Below are 26,328 nucleotides of genomic sequence, written 5' to 3'. Positions count from 1 at the left end.
CAAACCTGGGCCTGTGGAATAAGTCGCTGGCAAGGGGGATGTCATTACCTCTAGACCAGGGTTTTTCCACCTCTACAGGGACTGTTGATGTGTGGGTTGGATAGTTGTCGTGGAGGTCTATTCTGTGTGTTATAGGATGTTTAGCAGCATCCCTGGCCTCTATCCACTCAATTACATCCCCCTCCTAATTGTGACAATCAAAAATGTCTCCAGGCATTGCCAAAGGCCTCCGGGGGAGCAAAATCACCCCCCAGTTGAGAACCGCTGCTTTAGACCATCAGGCCTGCTCTTGGAGCTAGGCATTGGGGTTAACCTTTTTTTTTTTTTTTTTTTTTTCAATTTAAGATTTGAGCAAGGAACATACATTGCATTTAGTTGTCATGTCTCCTTAGTGTTCTTTAATCTAGAACAGGTTGCCAGCCTTTTTTGTTTGTTCTTTCATGATACTGACCTCTTTAAAGCGTCCAGTTGTGGTGAAATGAGTTCCTTTATGTGGCCTTTTGCTTTGGTTCTTTGTGGAAAAACAGCTTGAGAGACTTTTCCCTTAATACCCTTGCCCTAGTTTTCTACCCTAGAGGGTTTTGTTATTTTTGTTTAGATTTATTGACCTTTTCTGGGTAAGCTGTAAATAACTTGTTACTTTTTGTCTAGTCCTGGGCTGCAGCCTGTCCTGTGATTGGTGTGCACCTTGCAGGGATTGGTCAGTAGACGCTGCGAATGAAGTATCTGTAGCCTACTGTGCAAATGAAATGTTTCTGCTCTATCCAGAGGGGATTGGTCAGTTTGTGGCCTTGGTGGGAGGGCCATGCCTTGAAATTGATGAGGCCTTTGTGTGTATAAGCAGCCAACCCTGCAGGTTTTTTTCAGATAGGAGGGAGCAGTGAGAAAGAGAGGAGGCAAGGAACCTCCTAAAACAGCTGTAACGTGGGTCAAGGACTGGAACACTGAAGGCAGCGAGAGGCCCGGAAGGGGTCCAGGCAGAGCTTGTGGTGACAGGCAGCAGGGCTGAGAGGAGACGAGGAGGCCTGCGTGGCTAAGAGGAGCTGACCTGCACTGAAGAATGGATGCTGCCTGCAAGTGCTTGCTGATCCTGGTCCTGAGTTTTAACCTGCTGACCCTGATCCCAAATTATATCTTGTTACTTTCCTAATAAACCACTTAAGTGTAAGTAAAGTTTGTGAGTTCTATGAGACATTGCATCAAATTGTTGAACTAAAATGGGAGAGGGAAGGGTACTAAGGGGACGGAAGTGACTGGTGTTGGAGACGGATTGGTACTCAGCTTGGAGAATGTGGAGATCTGCATATATTGGACCTTTGCTTCATAGGAATTGGCTTTGTGCTGATTCTTATATTTGAAATTATTAGCACGCCAGGCTTGTTCATTGCAGAATGTCTTTCCCAGATGTCTGATTGTTTCTTGTGACTGGATTTAGATTAAACATTTTTGGCAGGGAGACTGCACAGATGATATGCCCTTCTCAGTGCATCACATCGGAGGACGTATGATGTGAATTTGTTATTTTATTGATGATAAGTTTGATCATTTGGTTAAAGTGGTGTCTACCAGATTTCTCCTTTTTTTTTTTTTTTTTGCAATTAGTAACTTGTGGAATGATAGTTTGAGACTGTGAATATCCTATATTCCTATACCTTTCTCTCAGTGGTTGTCTTAGTCATCTAGTGCTGCTGTAACAGAAATGCCACAAGTGATTGGCTTTAACAAACAGAAGTTTATTCTCTCATGGTCTGGTAGTCTAGAAGTCCAAATTCAGGGTGTCAACTCCAGGGCAATGCTTTCTCTGTGGCTCTGGAGGAAGGTTCTTGTCATCGATCTTCCCCGGACTAGGAGCTTCTTCGCACAGGAACCCCAGGTCCAAAGGACGTGCTGTGCTCCTGGCGCTGCTTTCTTGGTGGTACGAGGTCCCCCACCTCTGCTCGCTTCTCTATTATATCTCAAAAGTGTTTGGCTCAAGACACAATCCAGTCTTGTAGATTGAGTCCTGCTTCTTTAACATCGTAGAGGTAGAATTTACAACACATAGGAAAATCATATTAGATGACAAAATGGTAGACAGTCACGCAATACTGGCAGTCATGCCCTAGCCAAATTGATACACGTCTTTTGGGGGGACACAATTCAATCTATGAGAATGGTTTTAGTATCCACTGATGATTCTCTCTTGAATCAAATATTAATATAAAATTTAAAAAATGTGTTGCTGTTGAGTTGATTCCGACTCATAGCAACTCTGTAGGACAGAGTAGAACTGCCACATAGGGTTTCTAGGGAGTGACTGGTGGATTTGAACTGCTAACCTTTTGGTTAACAGCCAAGCTTTTAACCACTGTGCCACCAGTTGTAAAATGGTGATTTTCTATTTGTCATTCCTTCTACATTTATTAGTTGGCACTCTTCTTGAAAAAAGGGCTTTCCTTTGTCTTCCTAATTCCTTTAAAAATTTCCTTTTAATGTAAGTGTGGAGTCATGGATTCTGTTTTATACAGCGTGTAATAATTCATTCCTGTCATTACCTATTTTGATGCTCAAATTGTCCCAAATTTGCCCAGTGGCAGCCTTAAGCTGGTTCTTAAATCTTCTTGACGTGTCTTCCTCAGTTTTTCAGCACTTCCGTCAGTTCTGGCACAAAATGCTCCAGAATCACCTTGAAATTAATCATTTTTCCAAAGGGCCTGAAGAATGGTGTTTAGAAAGCAAGGTCTGGGTGCTATGTGTGCTCATTGCTCTGGGGTGAAACTGCTGTTAGGCTCTTTCAATAGAAATAACTAGGAAACTTTTTTTTTTAATCATGAGTTCATACTGATACCTCTAATTGACACCCTGTCCAATAGTATAGGGCTCTTTTTCTCCTTCCTCCAATCCATATTTGTGTCTTCCTTCTCCCCCAGTGATACTTCTAGTTCCTCAACATATCAATATGTTTACTCACGTGCTGAGTCCTGCAATATACAAAATAGTTTCAGGATTGCTGCACTTGATAATACTAGGAAGCAAATCAACAAGTAAAGCCTGAGATTTTTTTTTGCCCTTAGAATATATCCCATTAAAAGTGTTCAGGCAGAGCACTCTCTTACTGTTTGAAAGTTTTTTTTTAATTCTTTTTTTCTTTGTAATGATGTTAACAATTTGATTGTAATCAAGTTCATTCGTTTTTTTCACTTTCAAGTTCTCCTACTTTTGTTGATTTATTTTTTGAACATGTGAAATACTAACCAGGTTCAAAATTCAAAACTATATAGAAAGTTATATTCAGATAAATCCCATCCCCTTTCCATCCCTCCTTCTCCACACCTCCCATAAGTATCCAGATTCATTCATTTCTGGTTTATCTTTCCTGTGTTTCTTTGTGTCTCTCTCTGTATATAGATATACATATTTAGACATATGCATATATATATATACATATGTATATATATATGTTTCAGTTTCACACACAAAATGTAGCATTCTGCATATAGTCTTTAGCACCTTGGTATTTTGTTTTTGTTTTTTACTGAATATATTCAGTAATATATTACGGAAACTAGTTCATGTCAGTTTATAAAAATATTTTTCATTTTTTAATTTTTCATTTGTCTAGTACTCCATGGAGTAAATATGCGATAGTTTATTAAACAGAACTCCTAGGTATGGGCGTTTGGGTTATTTCCAGTATTTTGCTATTACAAGTAATGCTACAATGATTGGCCTTGTGTATATGCTTCTATTGTTGGAGGTGTTTTTCAGATAAGTTCCTAGAAATGTGATTTCTGGGCTAAAGGGTAAATACACGTGTAGTTTTGCTAGATATTTCCCGGTTTCGCTCCATAGGAGTTGTGCCATTTTATATCCACAAGTAGTGAATGCGAGTCTGTTTCCCCACGACCTCAGTGTTTTGTCAAGCATTGATATCTGCGCCAAATGCATAGAGGAGAAATAACATCTCTTACAGTTTTAGTTTTGGTGAAGCACTGGTGGCACAGTGGTTAAGTACTTGTCTACTAACCAAAAGTTCGGGAATTCCAACCCACCACCTGCTCCTTAGAACCCTATGGGCCAGTTCTACTCTGTCCTGTAGGGTCACTATGCGTTGGGATTGACTCGATGGCAATGGGTTTTCTTGTATAGTTTTAAAATGCACTTCTCCTTTTATGAATGGAGCATCATTTCGTATGTCCTTTTCCTTTTAAAACTAGAAATAAAACTTTGGCGATAATGCTTGTATTAAGTCTTCATCTGTGCTGCAATAAAATGAAACAAAACTCTTTTCTGTAGACTGTCTTGTTTCCATGCATGCAAGTAGTTTTCTAGTGCTCTGTTGGTGCAGTGGTTAAGAGCTTGGCTGTTAACCAAAACGTTACCAGTTTGAATCTACCAGCTGATCCTTGGAGAACCCTTTAGGGCAGTTCTCCTCTGTCCTATAGGATCTCTATGAGTTGGAATGGACTCAATGGCAACAGTTTTTTTTAAAGAAGGCAGTAACTTCAGAGATAAAGTGTTATTTTGTAACCATATTGCCAAACAATTTGTTAGGTGAAGTTAAAATAAAAGTCATTACCTGAAATAAATTGTGTCTTGTGTTACTTGAAGAAAAGTTACTAATGGTCTCTCTATTTGATACATCGCTCTGTTACAAAAGACTCTTACTTTAATCCCAAAAAGTATGTGGGTCAAGGGTTATTACCTCATTTTATAGAAGAGGTGACAGGCTGAGAGAAGTTTGGAGACTTGCCTATAGTTATGTGACCAAGAATTGATAGAACTCAGTCTTCTTTTTTTAATTCCATGAAATTTATTTTTCTTGTCTTCACTTTTTTTTTTCACTTTAGTAAAATTACTCATTATGTTGTTATAATCAAGATTTTTATATAATTTATATTCTAATGATAAAACAAAACCAAACCTGTTGCCTTTGAGTCGATTCCGACTCAGCAGAAACCCTGGTGATGTAGTGGTTGTTAAGAGCCACGGCTGCTAACCAAAAGTTTGAATCCACCAGTTGCTCCTTGGAAACCCTATGGGGCAGCTGTAGTCTGTTCTTTAGGGTCGCTATGAGTATAATGATTCTAATGATAGCCATGCCAGATTAGATAAACCTTCGTAATTCATTGTAATCCTTCTTTTTAAATGAATTTTAGGATGGAGAAAACTTTACATTAAGTCAATAATAGCAGCTGAAATTGTCAATGAAGTTATTGTGTCTTACATTAAAAAATAAATGGATCTACATACAAAATTCAAGTAGTGTGATGGGTCTTATGATAAACTATTGTTAAAGAAAATACTACAAAATCTTTTAATTCCATCATATAAGTTGTTATCACTTATATCACAGTTTTCACCTTGTGAAAAACCAGTATCCAGATCTGTAAAATATTAAGTTCTTTCAAATTTTTCAGGGCTGTGCTATTACAAGGAGAAGAAAACAACAGCAAAATGGCAATATGTTTCATGGTTTATTCAATTCTTATTTTAATTGAGACTATACCTTAATCTATAAAAACCCAAATATAGTCTCAGTAAAAATCAGTGTGGGGATTAACCAAAAAAAACCTGTTGCCATTGAGTCGATTCTTTCTCATAGCAATTCTACAGGACAGAGTAGAACTGTCCCATATGGTTTCCAAAGAGCGACTGGTGGATTCAAACTGCTGACCGTTTGATTAACAGCCATCGTAGCTCTTAACCGCTGAGCCACTAGGGCTCCAGTTTAGGGATTACGTGTATGTAAATATTCTCCTTTATAGTGATATGAACATTTTTGTTTTCTAATTTTACTGTATTTATAGGAATGTCACATCTGTTACATACTTCACATGCAAAACCAAAACCAAACCCACTGCCTTCGAGTTGATTCTGACTCATAGCGACCCTATAGGTCAGAGTAGAATTGGCCCATAGAGTTTCCAAGGAGAGCCTGGTGGATTTGAACTGCCTAATTTTTGGGTAGCAGTTGTAGCACTTAACGACTGTGCCACCATGGTTTCCACTTCATGTGCAGTATATTTAAATTTAGCAAGTCTTTGACTCTATCCAGTATTCTTTAACTAAAGATTAACTGCTATATTCTGAGTTTACAACCCAGGCATTTTTGTTTTAGTAGTGGTTCAGAATTTGGGATTTTTCTTGTGTGTTGATAGAAAATTCCTTTTAAAATTCCTGATTATTTAAGTAGAATTATTAAGTTAGCATGTTATGGTAATATATTACAGCAATCAGTTTATGTCAATTCATAGAAATATTTTCACTTTTTAGTTTTTCAGCTGCATAGTAGTCCATGGAGCAAGTGTACCATGGAGTAGAATGTACCATAGTTTATTCAGCCAAACTCCTATGTATGCGTCTTTGGGTTATTTCTAATATTTTGCTATTATAAATAATGCTGCAGTGAATGGCCTTGTGGGTATGTTAATGAAACTCTCTTTTTGTTGTGATTTTGAGCATACTCAGTTTCTCAGACTAAGCCAAACTTACGGTCTGTGAAGAAGGGAGGTAAGTTGGGACAAACTACTCGTCTGCCATTTTTCCAGACTTTGTCGGGTGTTCCTCTCAATTTCCCTTTGGTGACCCCCCGTTATTCCCAAAGACTAAACTCCTTAACATGCTGTGCAGTCCCGGAAAAGCCAGGTCCTTCCCCACCCTCCAGCTTTATGTTGCCCATTCTTCCGTGGGCTCTTTGCCCTCACCACATTTTGCCTTCTCTCAATCCTCAAACTTGTTTCCTCGAGGCTTTTACACATGTTCTTCTTCCTGGAGCACTTTTCCTCCCTTTCCTCACCTACTTATCATCTTATCATTCAGCACTTAGATGATACATGGCTTCTTCAGGGAAGCTTCTGTGATCTCCCCACCTGGGCCAGTCTCCCTGTTTTATTCTCTCACAGTACCATGTACCTCAGTTTTACAGATGTTTGTGCAATTACTTAATGTCTGTCTCTCTTAGATAAGTGTAAGCTTCAGGAGAGCAAGAACTCTGTCTCGGCTCACCGTTGTGTTCCTCAGCTGTGATGGTTAATTCTGTGTGTCGACTTGGGTAGGCTGCGATGCCCAGTTGTTTGGTCACACATCGGTCTAGATGTTGCTGTGACAGAATTTTGTAGATGTGATTAACAGTTGCAATCAGTTAACCTTAAGTAAAGCAGATTATCCTCCATAATGGGCCTCATCCCATCAGTTGAAAGTCTTAGGAGCAAAAACCAAAGTTTCCCAAGGGAGAAGGATTCTGTTTCAAAACTAAATAGACATCCTGCCAGAATTTCCAGCCAGCCACCTGGCCTACCAATTTCTGAGTCAAGACTGCTGGAGTTTCCAGCCTGTTGCTTAACCTACAAATTTTGGGCTTTCCAGCCCCCACAGTCAGGTGAGCCAGTTCATTAAGATAAGGATATCTTATTGGTTTTGTTTCTTTGGAGAACCCTGACCAAGACAGCAGCCTAGTACAGTGCCTGGCACATAGTAGGAGTTCAGCAGTTATTGATTGGATTAATGAATGCATGGTGGCACCCATGCATTTGCATGGCAATTCCCTTGGGTTGGTATGTCATTGTCACATCCTCTCATCTTCTCTAGATCCTTTTTCACTTTTCCATATCTGCTTATAACATTTTGAGCCTTTGGTAGATATATGCATATTTAATCATGTATTATTTTATATAACCTAATTATCAACTGGGGGTCCCTGAGTGGTGTCCACAGTTAATGTGTTTAGCTGCTAACCAAAAGATTAGAGGTTCTAGTCCACCCAGAGGTACCTCAGAAGAAAAGCCTGGTGATCTCTTTCCAAAAAAATCAGCCATTGACAACCCTACGGAGCACAGCTCTACTCTGACACACATGGGGCCGCCATGAGTGGGAGCCAACGCGAAGGCAAGCGGTAGTTATCAACTGAGACCACGTTGCCCATCTGTCTCCTATTTCCACATGTATGTTCTGTGTTTCTTACACATACTCATAACCCACTCATAAACCTCCATGGATTTAGTGGCTTTAGTGACAGTTTGAGAGGTAGGTAATCCCTTCCATCAGTACGTGGCCTCCCGCCATTTCTTTGGCTTTCCTTTTCTTTTTTCCCAAACTTTCTCTTCCGTCGTCTGTTCCTCCTCTCCTTCAGGAGTGTCACACATATCTGGCCCCGTGCAGGGTGGTTTGGGGAAATCACAGTGCCAGCCAATATCCATGCCCCTACGGGGACTCCCCTTCTCCAAATGGGTTGACCCAGCCGTTTTCTCAGCAAAGATGGATCTCGTACAAGAAAAATTCTAGTACCAGCTGCTTAGAGTACATTTTCTTTATGTTACATTAGAGTGATTGTATTTCTGGTCACATTTGGAGACTGTCCAGTGCTCTAGCCCATGCCATTTGAGGAGAGGTTGATGGAGGGAGGGATCAAAGTGAGAATAATTTTCTCAAGCTTACTAAGACACATACAGTTAGCTTTCCAGCCACCCCAGTCTCTCCCCGTTTCTACTCTCAGACAACATAGTAGAAAATACCACATTCTCAAGAGTTCCTTTGAAGACCCCTGGGCAAAACAGATTCAGGACCAAACTAAACCCAAACTCAGTGCTGTCGAGTCTATTATGACTCAGCGACCCTACAGGACAGAGTAGAACTGCCCTATAGAGTTTCCAAGGAGCGCCTGGTGGATTCGAACTGCCATCCCTTTAGTTAGCAGCTGTAGCACTTAACCACTATGCCACTAGAGTTTCCAGATTCAGGACAGGCTGACTTAATTCTGGAGTTACCAAATGGGACCTGGGAGCAGCTCACAAACACTTGAGCACATCTTCCTAAGTTTCTAAAGCAAGTATTTCTGCCATCCTCAGTTTATCTTTCAGGTTTTGATGCATTTCTCCACCCAGAGCTACCTCGTGCAAGGATTTCACGTGATGCTGTTTTTGCTTTTGTTTGATTCTATACTAGATTCTATACTTTGTTTAGAGAAACTGACAATCATAAGTGGCCATCTAGTCCATCCCAACATATGTCGAGTATTTTCTGTGTGCTGGGAACTCTACTGTGGCAGTGACTCACTGTATCCTTTAAAACAGGTAGCACCATGGTCCCCATCATATATGCAGAGACTGGAACCTAGGATGAGAAGCTCTTCCTAAGACAACTGCTATGAGCCAGAATTTGAACCTTCATCTCCTACCAAGTCCTGTGAGCCTAAATGTTTGGCTGTTTACCTACCTGGGGGGTTGGGGAATTAAAAGCAGTGTTCTGTTAAATCAACAAATATGTTTACTCTGTCTGTATAAACAGTGAAATTTCCCCAGATGAATCACACAGAATTGCTGTTAGCTCTTGTTTTCACTCATCAATGTCACTTCTCTTTTGTAATCATGTTTTTTGTTACTCATTAATTTTTAAAAAACCTCAATTAGCCCTCTTTTGGAATAGCTGTTTTTATAATTTAAAAAAAAAAACAAAACTGAGTCTCTTTTGACTTTTCCCTAGCATCTCTTCCAGCGCAAGTCAATATCCCTCAATTGGTATCATTTCAGATCTTAGAGAATTAAGGCCAGAAACATATATAGGTTTGGGACTTTTCTTTTTTGCACCTTTCTTTTTGTGGTGGTAAAATATCTTTAACACATTTGAGGTTTTAACCATTTTTAAGTGTACAATTCAGTGGCATTAATTACATTCACAACGTTGTGCAACCGTGACCACTATTTGTTTCCAAAACTTTTTTATCACCCCAAATAGAAACTCTATATCCTTTAAGCATTAACTCCGCATATTCCATGTAATAGCATCTAATACATAATTTTGTACTTTTTAATAAAACCAAGATTATATTATGTAGTACAGAAGTACACAAATCCTCAATATTGCTCCTCAGCCATTGCAACCTATTGAACTGTCTTTATTCCAGTACCTCCTTCATTATAGGGTTTTAAGGTTATTTACCTTTTCCGCCCCAAAATGCATACAGATGTTGCGTTTGTGCCTTAAGTCATCTAGTGCTGCTATAACAGAAATACCACATGTGGATGGCTTTAACAAAGAGAAGTTTATTTTCTTGCAGTAAACTAGGCTAAAAGTCCAAATTCAGGGCATTGGCTCTGGGGGAAGGGTTTCTTTCTCTGTTGGCTCTGGAGGAAGGTCCTGGTCCTCAATCTTCCCCTGGTCGAGGAGCTTCCCAGGTACGGGGACCCCGGGTCCAGAGGACAGGCACTGCCCCTGGTGCTGCATTCTTGGTGGTATGAGATCCCCAACTCTGTGCTTGCTTCCCTTGCCTTTTATCTCTTGAGAGTGCAGGCCACACCCCAGGGAAACTCCCTTTACACTGGAAAAGGGAGGTGACCTGAGTAAGGGTGGTGTTACAATCCCACCCTAATTCTCTCAACATAAAAATATCACCAAATGGAGGACAACCACACAATACCGGGAATCATGGCCTAACCAAGTTGATACATTTTTGGGGGAACATAATTCAATCTATGGCATTTTGCATAGTCATTATTCAAAATATAGTACTTAATCATCTCCAGGCTGCAGGCAGTCAGTAATGAATTAAGATGTCTTCAGAAATCAAACCTGTTCCCGTCGAGTTGATTCCAACTTACAGCGACCCTATAGGATAGAGTAGAACTCCCCTATAGGGTTACCAAGGAGTGGCTGGTGGATTTGAACTGCTGACCTCTTGATTAGCAGCCAGGCTCTTAACTGCATCTCCACCAGGGCTCCAAGATATGTTGACTTTGTGAGAGAGTAGGGAGGAGTCTGTTGCAAACTCAAGCTATACAGCACACTGCGAACCCAGCGGTGGGGCTGGCATACAGGTCATAAAGGCTATGTGGCAGGAAGGCTAATGACTTTGTCCTAGAAACATGGAGTGACTCAGGATACAGATGTCCCGCCTACTCCCATGTCTGTAATTATGAGCTGGCAATGGCAGTGCCCAGGGAGCCTTTGAATCATCTGTTCTCATATTTTCTCATGATGCTGCTCTTTTTAGAACAATCTAGGACATGTCAGCTGAAAAACGCACCCGTTGCTTGCAAAGGCAGAATGTTTTTTTTATGTAGGGGTGGAGGCACAGAGTTCTTCTCCCTCTCTGCTTGGGAAAGTGGTGCGGACGATAAGTTAATATTTTTCAGAGAAACACATGAGTCCTGAAGAACCCTGATACCTGGAGAACATCATGACGTGAAATCAGCTTAAGGTTCCTTTTAACTTTCGTCCTGGTGTGTTTAAGATAAGGGCAGGAGCTCCAGCAGGACTCTATAATTTCATTTTAATAAATATGAACACAAAGGAGATGAAGCAGAGAAACCTGAATTTGAGGGACAGCCTCATGCAGTAAAAATAAACTGGCTACCCATTGTGAAATCATTGTTGGTGCTGTTCGCCCTGGGGATATGTCCCTTCTGGTATTTTTCCACATGGATGTCCCAGAGTCCAGGAAGATTCAGATAAACAGATGGAATTCTAGGTCAGAAGAACTCCTGGGTCACTTCTGCCCAGGACAACAGGCCTTATTTTTTTCTTTGTCAAATATTCATCTGTGCAAAGCCTCCTGTAGGGCACTGAGTCCTGGCTTTTGCTCTAACTTGCTATTATCCCCTCCCAGTACCAAGGCCAGGTAGAGGCAGAAGCAACAGTACAAATAGAATTTTAGAGCTAAAGTGTATGTCAGAGATACGGTGCTGGTTCATGGAAGGGTGATAGAAAATTTTCATCCGTTTGGACAAAATGAAGAACAAGACAGTGAGTTTTGTATAAAACTAAATATTCTATTTAAGAAATATATTTTTCAGAATGTCTACTTTTCTTATTATTAAAAGTGATTTGGGGGGAATAAAGCCTTTATCTTCTACCCTCGTATTTCTGCTCCCTTTTCCTGCCAGAGGAAAAGAGAAGAGGCTTAAGAAAGCTTAAGAGCTGAAACCCAGAAGGGGAGCAACGTACCAATTTTGCACTGGGTTGGGTAAGGGCACAGTGGCACTCTAAGTCCAAGCCACTCATTTAAACTAAAATGGAGAATGGCTTTGGATTGACAGGCTGGAGGGGAGCCTACTACCCCTCCGCCAAGCTGAATTTAGCCAAGTCCATAAGCCAGCCTGACTCAAAGGCCTAGTCACAGGCAGAGGAGGTGGAGCAGGAGGTGAGTTATGGATTTACTCTACTGGGACTGGCCTCTCCTGTTTATCACACAGAGTATAAGGACAAGCACAGTGACCTTAACCCCTGCCTGCTAGTGACCCATGGCCTCAAATGTCAGCTCTCACCAACCAGATCAGATGCATCTCTTCCTTTGAAATGGCAGGAAGAGTGGAGTTCAAGCTCTTCCCAGTCAGCATTCTCCTAGAGGTGGAAATGTTGGTGGAAGGTCCTTCCGCCATGGACCAAAGTGAGCTGTGCAGAGAGGGCTGGGGGAGCCTGGAGATGCCCTCGTGCATTGTTGGATAGCTAAGGTTTGGAGAGAATCCTAGAGCTGTATTTTTCATCCTGTAATCAGGCTAAGGGGGATTGTTGAAATGCTGTGAACTCTGAAATTGGCTGATTAGGAGCCATGGACAGTAGGTTTCTGAGGTGAGGACTACGGCCACCTCAGAGGACCAGCCTACCAAGCTAGTGGGGGACTGTCTCAGTGCTGCTATAACAGAAATGCCACATGTGGGTGACTTTAACAAACAAATTATTTTCTCATAGTTAGGAGTCTCGAAGTCCGAATTCAGCGTGCTGACTGTAGGGGAAGGCATTCCCTGTTGGCTCTGGGGAAAGTCCTTGTCTCTTTTCAGCTTCTATTCCTCCGTCCTTTGTGATATTCATGTGGTGTGACATCTGTCTTCGTCTATGCTTGCTTCTGAGCCTAATCTGCCAATTTACATCTCAAAAGTGATTGGTTTAAGACACACTCTATACTGATATGGCCCCATTAACACAACAACGAAAAACTCTATCCCCAAATGGAATTACATGCACAGGTATAGGAGATAAGATTTACAACACATATTTTTTGGGGGACACAATTCAATTCATACCAGGGACCTTGGTATGTGGATGCACGGCTGACCCGTTTTCAAGCTCAGGGGACACTTCACCTTTGCTAATTGAAGGTGGTCCCACAGGGCATTTCCTGGGAAGGTAGGGGATCCAGGGGGAGATTCTGATGAGTTTTGTTGTAGTGTAAACACTACAAGTCTGTTTGAATTTAAAAACAAAGAGTTTTGTTGGCAAAGAAAGCGTTCTGCAACAAAAAGACAGTATTGGGAAAAATGCAACAATGTGTTTCCCTGTTTTGCAGGATGCTTTCTTTGCCAGAATAAAACTCATTGTTTTTAAATTCACACAGACTTGTGGTATTTACACTACAACATTTGGTTTCAGAAAACGTGGGATCCATAGGAGACTCCCTCTGACAGCCCCCCGAAAGCCTGGAAAACGGGCTTTGGATCCAGCTGAGCCAATGGGCTCTCCTTTTTCTGTGGACCTTTGGAAGCTGCCTGGGTGAGTACCTCTTGGATAAAAAAAAAAGAACCTTCACTTGTTGCATCTGAAGGCCTCCAAGTTTTGTTAGTGGTGTACTTTCATTCTTATTAGCGTATTTTCATTATTATTAATTTTAATTTGGCCTGAATTTGTTTTCCCTTTTCTCTGTGTTCTAGTTCTCTTGAGTCTTGGTTCATTTGCAAGTCTGGGTCAAAGTTCTCTGCTTGCAAGTTTGGGTACTTTTGATCCCAAGACAAAAATTTACCCTCCACTGGGGTGCCATTAGCGGTAATTGACTGCCCCCCTTTCAGGTTCGGGTTAAGTGTTCTGCTTGCAGGTCTGGACACTTTGGCAAAAATTGTCCTCTTGTTCGGATTAAGCGTTTCTGCCTACAAGCCCAAATCTGGACACATTTTGATTCTGACTTTGGTGCACACTTCTGGTTAACAAGGGAAATGGGGAATAACAAATAGAAAACCAGAGAATGCCCTTTGGGGACTTCTGCACAATTTATAAGCAAACATTATGGTCCTGCTACTCGAAGGGCAACCTGGAGTTGGACATTTGCCCTTCTGTACTCTTTGAGTGTGTCTTCTGGTCTTTAAAGTCCCTGAAACAGGTTAAAGTTTGCATGCATACCTATTTTGTCTTTAAGAGAGAAAAACAGATGCATATCTAGTCTATGTTTAAGAGAGAAAAATAGAGGAAAAGACAAATGCCTTATATGAGAACAAGATAAACAACCCAAATAGAGAATTTTTGACGTGTCTAAACAAATTTTTTTCTTGGGAAGTAAATAAATGGAATCGCCTTTTAAATTAATACCAGGAGGGATCTGTTATGGATTGAACTGTGTCCTCCAAAAATATCTGTTAACTTGACTAGGTCATGATTCCCAGTGTTGTGGATTGTCCACCATTTTGTCATCTGATGTGGTTTTCCTATGTGTTGTAAATCCTACCTCTGTGATGTTAATGAGGTGGGATTAGTAGCAGTTAATGAGGCAGGACTCGATCTATAAGATTAGGTTATGTTTTAAGCCAATCTCTTTTGAATTTAAAAGAGAGAAGCCAGCAGAGAGACAGGGGGACCTCATACTACCAAGAAACAAGAGCCAGGAGAATAGTGTATCCTTTGGACCTAGGGTCCTTGAACTGAGAAGCTCTTAGTCTAGGAGAAGATTGATGACAAGGACCCTTCTCCAGAGCCAACAGGGAGAGAAAGACTTCCCCTGGAGCTGGCACCCTGAATTCAGACTTCTAGCCTAGACTGAGAGAATAAATTTGTTTGTTAAAAGCATTCACTTGTGGTATTTTTTTTTATAGCAGCACTAGATAACTAAGACAGGGTCCAAATCAGCAGGACAGTAAAACTCCTCTCTACAGAGTAAAACCTCAAGCACCTGTCACTCCTTTTTCTGTCTCCTTTGCTTTCAGTTCCCTATCTATACATCCTACTGAATTTTCTACAGCTGAATCTTCAAAAACTGAGTCTTTAAAACTAGAGTGAGTTCTTTGAGAATTATTGTTTGTTTTACCGTTTGTTTCATTTTCTTCTCAGTTTTCATTTTATTACCTTAAGAATTTTACCAGGGGAGACGTCCCCAAAAGTTGTTTACACAAAATTTACCTTCAATAGGTTTTTTTTTTTTAGTATGAGGTTCTAAACAGCTTATTTTCCTGGGAGTTTTCAAATCTGTAGGATCTCAGAATCTGTAAGCTGCAAAGCTAAACTGCGCGGCAATCCTCATTAGAATTTACTAGGTCTGAGAGCCCTGACCTTCAAAACAAAGTTGCAGTAATACTGTGTTAGGGTTCTTTTAAACCTAATGCCTATTTTAATTGATATCCTAAGATTTAAATTTTTAGAAAATATCAAAATAATATACTATTGTTTAGCTAACTGCATAGAATCAGAAGCTACTCTGTCTAAACTTGTCCAAACTCTGCACCTATTCCCTCTGCTCTTTTGGAGACAGCTTACTTGGTCTGAACTTCCTTTTTTATTTATGACTTCCTTTTTTTCTAAGAAACCTTTAGTGATCACTTTAAGAAAATAAATTCCTCTTTACATTGCCCTTTTCAGAGAATTTTTGTTTAATACTCAAGTTTTGTCAGAGGGTCTAATATCCTTCTACCTGAGACCCTAAAAACCTAATGAGTTTATCTAAGACTTATTTATCTGTTAAGTCAATGTTACTAAAGAATTGCTATACGTGTTTTAAAAAATAGAAGCACGTTTATGTGGTTTTTCTCTTTCTCTTTTTCAAGTTTCCTATCTTGATTTACTAATTTTATCTCCTGCACAGTTAAAATCTAGTGTTTTAAAGAAGAAGGAAATTGTAGCTCTTCTTGAATTTAAACGTTTAAATAATGTATTCTAGATGCTTATATAAAAACCCATACCAAATCTGTTGCTGTTAGTCAATTCCAACTCATAGCGACCCAATCAGACAGAGTAGAACTGCCTCATAGAGTTTCCAACGAGCAGCTGGTGAATTTGAACTTCTGACCTTTTGGTTAGTAGCTGAGCTCTTAACTACCGTGCCAACAGGGCTCCAGATGCTTATAGATGCTTATATAGATTTAAAAAAATTAGAAACAACTATTGTTTTCAAGATTTTTCATAAAAATATATTAGAGAACATGGTAGCCCCAAATATTTCAAATGGTTTCTTTTTGTAGTTTGTAGCATTGCCTGAAGTTTTTAACTTCTTAACAATATGTGTGTGTGTGTTTTGTTTGTTATGTATAAGTTTCGTATAAGTATAAGCCATAAATCAGACTTTCAGTCGCATAAATTAGTCCATTTTAAAGTACACTAAAAGAGATCAATTGTTTATTTAGTACAACAAGGTCTTTACATTATTACTCTTCAAAGAGTCTTATAACATGTAAAAGAAAAGATAATAGTTTTTCACCTCTGGATGGTATTATTCTAATTGGTTTAATAATAAATAAAAATTTATACAAATTAAATAAATTAATAAGAGTCTTAATTCAAATCCTAGTCAAACAAAAGTTTTTATGTCAGGTGTAAAAACAAAACCGCATTTATCTAGGTAGGTCAGGGTATAGTGGAAGGCTTTGAAAAAAATGACAAGCTGCATTGTATGACAGAGAAGAACTCTAAGGTGGAGTCACTTAAGACAAGAAAGGATTGGATTTAGATCTTACCCAGAAATTCCAGTCATGCCAAGAAGCCTCAGTTTTGGAACGGCCCTGTCTTACTCCTCCATTTTGATCAAGAATTCTTCTGGTGTTAAAAAGGTGACTGCTTACCTTGTAAGTCATTTAAGACCCTGGACACTATCATACCAATGATGAGACTGGGCTGTCATCAAGTGGATAGCCAGGTACCATCAGACGGATAGCAGGCATTTTTTAAAAAAATAATTTTTATTGTGCCTTAAGTGAAAGTTTACAAATCAAGTCAGTCTCTCACACAAAAACCTACATACACATTGCTACACACTCCCAATTACTCTCCTCCTAATGAGACAGCCTGCTCTCTCCCTCCACTCTCTCGTTTCGTGTCCTTTTCGCCAGCTTTTAATCCCCCCCCCACCCTCTCATCTCCCCTCCAGGCAGGAGATGCCAACATAGTCTCAAGTGTCCACCTGAGCCAAGAAGCTCACTCCTCACCGGCATCCCTCTCCAACCCATTGTCTGGTCCAATCCATGTCTGAAGAGTTGGGTTCGGGAAAGGTTCCTGTCCTGGGCCAACAGAAGGTCTGGGGGCCATGACCACTGGGGTCCTTCCAGTCTCAGACCAGTAAGTCTGGTCTTATGAGAATTTGGGGTCTGTATCCCACTGCTCTCCTGCTCCCTCAGGGGTTCTGTGTTGTGTTCCCTGTCAGGGCAGTCATTGGTTGTAGCTGGGCACCATCTAGTTCTTCTGGCCTCTGGATGATGTAGTCAATAGCAGGCATTTTTGTAAGTTATTGAATCAATTTGTTATTTGCAAGTTCTTAAGACTCTAGGCAAAGGGTGACTGGGCATTATCTCACCATGTTTCTTCACCAGACTATTGTTTAAATACTGTTTTTCAGTGATCTTGCTATTAGGGGGAGTGAATAACAGCATGACCAAATTGAAAGGAATAACTTGATAGACTGAAGACATTTAACCAAGGTGTGAGGTCAAATTCTTGTTTGTGTCCAGGGTCTTAAATAACTTACAAGGTAAGCAGTTACCTTTTTAACCCTTCCAGAAGATGGGTTACTCCTTTGTGGGTGACATGAGACCAGCTCATCCTGAAGATGAGACCCTATAAATAGCAAGACAGCAATCCTGACCCAAGGACAAAGTACAAGCAAGAGAAAGATACTCTTAAGTGTGATCATTGGATTCCCAAAAGAATTCTTGATCAAAAGGGGGGAGTGAGAAAGTGCCTTTCCAAAACTGAAGCTTCTTGGCACAAATGGAATTTCCAGCCAAGATCTGAACCCAATCCTTTATTATCCTAAGTGACTTCATTTTTGAGTTCTTTTCTGTCAAGTAATGCAGCTTGTCATTTTTTTCAAAGCCTCCCACTATATGCTGACTTACCTAGATAAATGAGGTTTTGCTGCTAGAGGAAGCATTTTCAGTTAGAAATGGCCGATGTTAAAAAGAGATCATACAGATGTTAGAAGTATTAAACACGTGACCCTAATAACTATGCCAGTTGTCAGAAAATGCCCCCTTTGCCCTCCCTCAAAAACTGCTTTTTAATCTGTGCCTGTGTCCTTACATTTTTTTTAAAAACCTTGTTCAGCCTAAACCTGAGGGAGACCTGATCCCTGTTAAAACTTAGAATAAACTAATGTTACAAAGTTATAGCTCTTCTTTATCAAAAACCCTTTTTTCCTCCTTAAACATTAGAATACTTAGCGTTTTTACTTATAATCATCTTAGAACATTTTATTTTATATTTCAACAGAATTCTCCATCATAATGCTAAAGTAACTCAATTTAACGTGGCTTACAGATGTCTAGATACCAGAAATCGTGTGCCTTTACTGGTCAGCCAGAATCCTGTCACCTGGAGCCATCCTTGCAAAAGATCTCCACACCTGCCAGGATGGTCAGCCAAGGTGCCTCCCACCTGCAGCTTTGTAAATGTTAACCAATCAAAATTGTTTTAGCTATAAGGTGCTTTTTGTGGTTTTTTCCTTCATAAGTCTTTGTATTCCTATAGCCCCCCAGAACACATTGTTGAATTTCTCCCAGCACTGTGTCTCCCCATTTGCAGAATGCTTTCTTTGCCATAGTAAGACTCTTTGTTTTTTAAACCTAAAGAGACGCATGGCTTGTTCCACTACAATAGTTTCATACAGTAGAATAATTTGTTGCACTGGCTAAACATTCTGTCACTGTCCTGTTGGAGACCTGAGCCGTGGAACATGACGCCGCTGGACACTACAGCTACAAGGGTACACTCTTGTATTACCTGCATGAGATGCACCAGGTTCTACCTACAGAAGCAGTCCTTTATATCCTATACAGCTGAAATTCTCAAATTCAGTGTGAGTAAAAATGTAGATTTTGATTCCTGTTCAGTAGGTTGGAGTGGGGTACAGAATCTACATTTTGTAACAAGCATCCCTGGTGATTCTGGTGCAGATGGTCCATGAATACAACTTTGGGAAACACTACTGTAGGGCTGGTAGTGGTTCAGGACATTGAACACAGGGTGTGGAATTGTAGAGCCTGAGAACTGTGGATTGGTGTAGCATCAGTTTGGGAAAACCTTGCTAATAGAAAAGGATTGTATGTACAGAACACCATCTGTCATTTGAGGTGGGTGAGGTTGCTATGAGATGGAATTGAATCAACTCTACACTAATGGGTTTGGTTTATTTATTTTTTCTGCCTGCACACTAGATGGTCTGTGACAGAGCGTTTAACTGATTGTTGTCCAAGGGAGCTTGAGCCTAACCCTCAATGTGGCAGTTGGCACCTGGTGTACCAGTAGTTCTGGCAATGGCCTAACATTGCTTGGGCAGTTCTAGCATCTTCCTGAGCATAGAGCTGGAGAGTATGTAAAGACATGGGATAAATTCCTTATTTCGACCAGAAAGCAGAGCTACAGCAATCAAGAAGGACATACAACAGCACCTGTTTAGTCATTGGGTACCATTTCAATGGCTTCTCCCTCAGGGTTCATCCCACTGTAAGCTTGAATGTGGGTCATACCTCTAATCACTGGCTTGCTCCTGGAAGTGCCTTCTGTACCACTGGGATCCATGATCGTTCCTCTGTAACACTCATGAAAGAGACCGTTCTGCTGTCAGGATTATATTCTTGAGAAGATTCCTACTATGTGATAAATCTGAGTGAGAGAAATTGTTGAACTTTAAATGTCTTCTGACTTTAACTTACCAGATTCAAAGGATTTCATTTTTGGAATTTAACTTCTCTTTGAAAATGTAATCATGGCTGTGAGTTCATGTTCAAATTTGGGCATTTTTGTATTGTTGACTTTGCATTATTTGGAGTATTTTAGGCTTTTGTCTGTGTTCTTTGTAAAATCTCTGGTGAGTTATGCAGGGCAATGGAGCAGGATATAACTTGAGTTAGGAAATAGAAAAGGCAGTGAATTTCAGTCCAGAGTTTGTGTGGCCTTGAAGTTATCTTACTATTCTGTTCTGACCTATATCAGAGCCTTTGGGGCAGTAGCAGAGCTGCCTACTTCACAGACCCTAGACGTAGCCACAAGCAGCATGTGGGAGGAAGAAGGGGCTCAGCCTCTTCTAGATAGAAAAGGGTCTTTTTGCTCACTCTGGATCCTGCATCTGGCTCGTCATCACCTGACTTCCCGTTATTAGGCCTTGAGCCAGTGGCCTGCCTTATTGCCAGCCTATCTTGGGATTTGTTGGCCTCTGTAGCCTATGAGCCAGCAGCCTGATGATTAGGGCTCAGAATTTCCTCATCATCACTTTATATTTTTCAGCCAGGAATTGGGAAGATACTAAGACATTTAGCATAATTTAAAAGGAAGAAAATACGCGGAAAGGATAGAGGTCAAATAGAACAAAAGCTACACCAGATTACCTTTTATAACTTGGCCTTCATTGTCCCAGAACATTATTTCCAACATTTAGGCTGGAGTGAGAATCTGTATCTTCTGATTTGCTTTGTGGTTTCTAAAAGATGGCATTGATTCTAGCATTACAAGGTTCCTAAAGGCTTCCCTTTGTTTGATGTTAAAATTTAACTTTCAGAATGTTCAGCAGTATTTATTTGGGCAGAAATGTAGTCAGTGATTTACAAGAAGTGATAGCTCTTATCCTCTCAAAAGGGAAGCATGTGCCAAAGGTCAGTCACTGAACGTCAGTGGGCTGCCCCCATGAAAAAACTGTCACAGTCACAAAGCACAGCCAATGTTGCAGACACATCTTCTTATCCATTTTTAGGGGGTTCCCTCCATTCTTTCATTTATCCCTTTGTTCACTTATTCAATAAATATTTATTAAATGTTTGCCGTGTATGTGCCAGGCATTGCTCTAGGCACTGGGGGTGTATCTGTTAAGCAGCCAACCGGTTGCGGTCACGTTGACTCTGACTCCTGGCGACCCCGTACGTGTTAGAGTGGGACTGTGCTCCGCAGGGTTTTCAATCGCTGATTCTTTGGACGTAGATCACCAGGGCTTTCTTCTGAGGTGCCTCTGGGTGGACTCAAACCTCCAACATTGTGGCTAACAGCTAAGTGAGTTAACTGTTTGCATCATCCAGGGACTTCTATTCGTTAACAGAAAAGTGAAAGGCAAAAAAGACAACATCTCTGCTCTCTTGGAGCTTACTTCTCAGCAGGGATGGGGAGAAGCAGACACTATGAACAGCGAGCATCAGAAATAAGTCAATTATGCAGCACAGCATTGCAAGGAGGTGATAAGTGCCACGGAAAGAATAAAGCAGGTAGGGAGAATCAGGAATGTGTGGGGGCGTGGGGAGGCTGAAGGTCTGTGAATGGCCCCAGGTGTGTAGGCCTGGCCCAGTGGCCCCTCTTGAGGCTAACCAATGAACAACCAACTGACCAGCACTACCCTTCACCTTCACCGTTTCTTTCCTTTCCCCTTTTTACCCTGATGCCTCCCTTAATTGGGGGACATTGGTGGGTGAGTGATAGAATTCTCACCCTCCATGTGGGAGACCCGGGTTCCATTTTTGGCCAGTGCATCTTATGCGCAACCATCACCCATCTGTCAGTGGAAGCTTGCATGTTCTGTGATGTTGAACAGCTTTCAGTGAAGCTTTCAGACTAAGATGGTCTAGGAAGAAAGGCCTGGTGATCCCCTCCCAAAAGCCAGCCAATGAAAACCCTATGATTGCAACGCTCTGATCTGCGATTGGTCACAGGGATGGTGCAGGACTGGGCAGTGTATCCTTCTGTTGTGTCTGGGGTTGCCATGAGTCTAGGCTGACTTGACCGCAGCTAATAACAAAAACATTTTTTCCTTTTATCTCTGTCTCTCTAGGCTTCTGGGTCTCTTATTCTACGATTGCATGACTTTCCCTCTCCACTTTCTTTCTTGTATTTATATTCCATTTTCCAGTCTCTTTACTGCCTTTATCTTTTTTTTTTCTTAATATCATCTGTACCCTGTCTCATTCTCTGTTTCCTTTGACTTTCTCTCTTTCCCTCTTTTCTCCTCTCAATCTTCTTCACTAGAAAGAAGTAAAATAACCATGCCAAAGGCCCAAAATAGTGTGTGATGGGGTGAAAGGTGACTCCTCTTGAGGCCAAATGGGACAGAGAGTCACTAGGAAACTAATCCTTATTACCTGGCTTGTTTTCAGGGTCATCTGAAAAATCATCTCATTTTTGAAATACTATTTTTTTTTCCCTTAGAAGTTTTACTTAATTAAAATAAAAGCAGGAAGACCATGGTAAGTATAGCTCCCAAGAGTTTATTCTGCAAAAAAAAAAATGCTTTGAATCAAGTAAGAGAGCAAAATTAACACACATTCAGTTTCTCTTTTTACAGAGCCCAGAATTCTCTTTTCTCCACACTAGAGGGCAGTAGATTTAAATAAAAACTCATAAAACAACTGTTCAAAGGCTTAAATTTTCCCACAAAGTCTGTTGGTATAACAGAAAGTTAAATTACAATAGAGGCATGATATGACACTTTAATGTGTCAGGCTCTTTAAGGCAGTGTGTTTTGGGCAGAATTCTCTGTCTTTACTGGGTGAGGATGGCAGCAGTAAAAAAAAAAACTATTAAATCGAACTCCTAACATATGATGTTGACTTTCGGTTGGCAAAGTGAAGTGTTTAATTTGACCCTGTTCTTAAAAGTAACTCTCTGATTTGTTAATATTTCTTTGTGTCTTTTCTGCCATTCAGGATCAAGCAGCATTTCATGTGAAAATTGGAAGCCCTGAGGAAGTCAGCCCTTCAGTGGTTTTCAGATGTTTTAGTAAGAAATTTAGGAGTGATGTTGTCAGGATTCTCAGAATAACAATAAATATAACAATAATAATAAGTAATAACAATAAGTATATGGGTGAGGGAATCAAGCAAATGTATCAAAATGTTAACTATTGATGAACCTGGGTAGAAGGTATGTGGTGTTCGTTGTACTATTCTTGTAACTTTTCTGTAGCTTTACCTTTTTTTTTTTTTTTTTTGCATTTGCCTTTTCTTGTCTTTTTGTAAAAGTAAGGTCATACAACATTTGTCCTTTTGTGATTGGCTTATTTCACTCAGCATAATGTCTCCAAGCTCTATCCATACCACAGCATGTATCAAGACTTCATTTCTCCTACTGGCCGAGTAGTATTCTATTGTATGTATGTACCACATTTTGTTTATCCGTTTATCTGCTGATGGGCATTTAGGTAGTTTCCACCTTTTGGCTACTGTGAATAGTGCTGCAATGAACATTGGTGAATAAGTGTTTGAGTCTCTGCTTTCAAGTCTTGGGCATATACCTAGGAGTGGAATTGCTGGGTCATATAGTTCCATTTTTAGTTTTTTGAGGAACCACCACACTGTTTTCCACAATAGCTGTACCATTTTGCATTCCCACCAGCAATGGATAAGAGTTCCATTTTTCCCACATCCTCAACAACAATTGTTTGTGTTTTTTTTTTTTTAATCTTAGCCATCTTAGTGAGAGTGAAATGGTATCTCATTGTGGTTTTGATTTACATTTCTCTGATGGCTAGTGTCTCAGGCTGGGTTCTCTAGAGACGCAAAACCAGTAAAGTATATAAATATATGTAGAGATTTATATCAAGGAAATGGCGATTGTAGAGACTGGAATATCCCAAGTCTGTGGATCAGGATAGAGACTTCTCCTGATTCATGTAGCTGCAGGGGCTGGCAAATCCAAGATCAGCAGGTTGGAGAGCAGGGCTCTTGCTCACAGGTTGTCAAGATCGACAAATCCTAAATCAGCAGGCAAGACCGCAAGGCTTCTCCTGATTCACGTAGCTGCAGGGGCTGCTGAACCCAAGATTGGCAGGTCAGAGAGCAGGGCTCTTGCTCACAGGCTGTGAAGATTGACACATCTCAGGATTGGCAGGTAAGCTGCCAGCTGAAGTCCCAAGAACCAGAGGTCGGATGAACAGGAGCCAGCTCTAGGATCCAGAGGAGGCAAAAGCCAAAATGTCCACTTATATTCGGATGCAGGCCACATGCTTAAGGAAACTCCCTTTCAACTGATTGGCTACTCACAGCAGATCCCATCATGGGGGTGATCACGTATAAACACCGAGAATCATGGCCCAGCCAAGTTGACAGACAATCTTAACCATCACAACTAGTGACTCTGAGAATCTTTTCATGTGTTTGATGGACATTTGAATGCCCTCCTTGGTGAAATGTCTATTCAAGCCTTTTGCCCATTTTATGATTGGGTTTTTTGTCTTTTTTTGTTAAGTTGTTGAAATTTTATATATATTTTGGTTATTAAATTCTTGTCAGAAAAAATTTCTTGTTGGAGTGTTAAAATTTTTTCAAATAAAAAATTGAAAATAGGGGGAAAAAAGTAGTCACAAAATGGGTGGCCGAACTCACACACCTAGTAGGTGTGTAGAAAGAGTTGCTCTGGAGCATATTTTCTTACCACTACTGCAGTTATATCAAACACTTGGCATAGTTTCTTAAGATGAGATCTATCCTTCTAGTAAATCGAGGCCAAGGCTTGAGTAATAGCCAGGCCCTAACCTGGTATTCATTCAGTCTGTCATACAACAAGTATGTATTGGACAACTACTAAGTGCCAGGTGCTGTACAGGAGTTACAGAGGTGAACAGCATGCCTCCTGAAGCTTACAGGCAACTAGGAGACACAGCAAAAGGCCAATAAACATAGGTTTGAATAGTGATAAGTACTGGGAAGAAAATGAAAGTAGGATATTAGGATAAAGAATGATGGGGTATGGTCATTTTAGGATGGTCAGGGTGAACTGGCCTATCTGAGGAGTCATTGGAGGAGAGACCTGAGGAAGTGAGATGTGGACCCTGTATATATCTGAGGAAGAGTGTTCCAGACAGAGCGAGTGTGCCTGATGAGCAGGAGTCAACGAGAGGCCACTGTGGCTTGAGTGAGGTGAGGGGCAAGGAGCCAGGTAGATGAGGATGGACAGGTGACAGACCAGATCAGGCCAGCAAGTCAACATAGAAACATTGAGAAGAAAAACAATCATTAATGCCTAAAGCCTGTTATGAAATATCCTTCTTCATTTTTTATTATTCACAATTTTCACTTTATCCTCTCAAGATGACTGTTACGCAAGGACTCTAAAGATTTGAAATACTTTTCTGCAACATTGACCATCAATTTTTACTGTTTTAACTCCTAGCCGCTCACAAAAGAAACACGCACTCACACAACAAAATTGGTAATTTTTTTACAGCTCCTTATCATCAAATGAATCCCTGGATGGTTAATGTGCTTGGCTGCTAACCAAAATATTCGAAGTTGAAGTCCACCCAGAGATTGGCAGGCAAGACAGCAAGGCTTCTCCTGATTCACATAGCTGCAGGGGCTGGTGAACTCAAGATCAGCAGGTCAGAGAGCAGGGCTCTTGCTCACAGGTACCTCGGAAGAAGGGCCTGGCAATTTACTTCAAAAAAATCTGCCATCGAAAACCCCAGTGGAACACAGTTCTACTCAGACTCACATGGGGTCACCAGGAGTCAGAGTTGATGCAACGACAGCTGGTTTTTTCAGTTTGTCATCAAGGGTCTCTTCTTAAGGAGGGAATTAATAGATGAAAATCACGTACGGAAATTCTTATTTGTAAGCATGAAAAGCTGGACAAACTAAATGTTCAATAATTGTGAAATAGCTAAATCATTGTAAAACACTTATTCAATAGAACGTTATGTATCCAGTAATATGATGATGACGTGAAAATGCTTTTGAATAAGTATTACATGAAAATGACAGGCTATAAAACTTTATATGGAGTACGATCTCATTTTAGTTGGAAGACACACACAGAACTGAAAGTAAAAAGTAATTTATCAAGATGCTAATGGCATTAATCTAGGTGCTAGTATTACGAATGATTTATTTTCATTATAATTGTAGCATTTGCATTTCTCCAATTTTTTTTATTACGGAAATCTTCAAACATACAAAAAAAAAAAAAACACTAATACAAGGAACACCTATGTACCCTTTACTCAGATTCAATAATTATTAAGGTTTTCCCATTTTTGTTCTATTTAGCTATCTACACAAGGAGCCTGCACACTGTGGCAAAGCCTAAAATATTTACTGACTCTACAAAAAAAGTTTGTCAACCCCTGATCTACACAAAGACACAACCATGTGAGCCATTTGAAAGCAAGTTACAGATGTTGTAACATTTCTCCCTCAAATACTTTACTACATGTCTCCTAAAAATAGTCGTTTTCCTACTTAACCATGATATTATCACACC

General features: G+C 40.4%; 1 long non-coding RNA gene across 1 annotated transcript; it reads left to right on the top strand.

The window, feature by feature from the left end:
* The first annotated feature begins 1,613 nt into the window (after positions 1-1,613).
* LOC111749811 (uncharacterized) lies at positions 1,614-24,376 on the top strand. The gene is made up of 3 exons (XR_002784989.2): positions 1,614-9,162; positions 13,342-13,461; positions 22,776-24,376. It is a non-coding gene; the product is annotated as an uncharacterized LOC111749811 (long non-coding RNA).
* Positions 24,377-26,328: the final 1,952 nt, after the last annotated feature.

Source organism: Loxodonta africana, chromosome 9 (assembly GCF_030014295.1).
Source record: "Loxodonta africana isolate mLoxAfr1 chromosome 9, mLoxAfr1.hap2, whole genome shotgun sequence".
Taxonomy (NCBI): Eukaryota; Metazoa; Chordata; class Mammalia; order Proboscidea; family Elephantidae; genus Loxodonta; species Loxodonta africana.
This window is presented reverse-complemented; position numbering and strand designations above follow the sequence as displayed.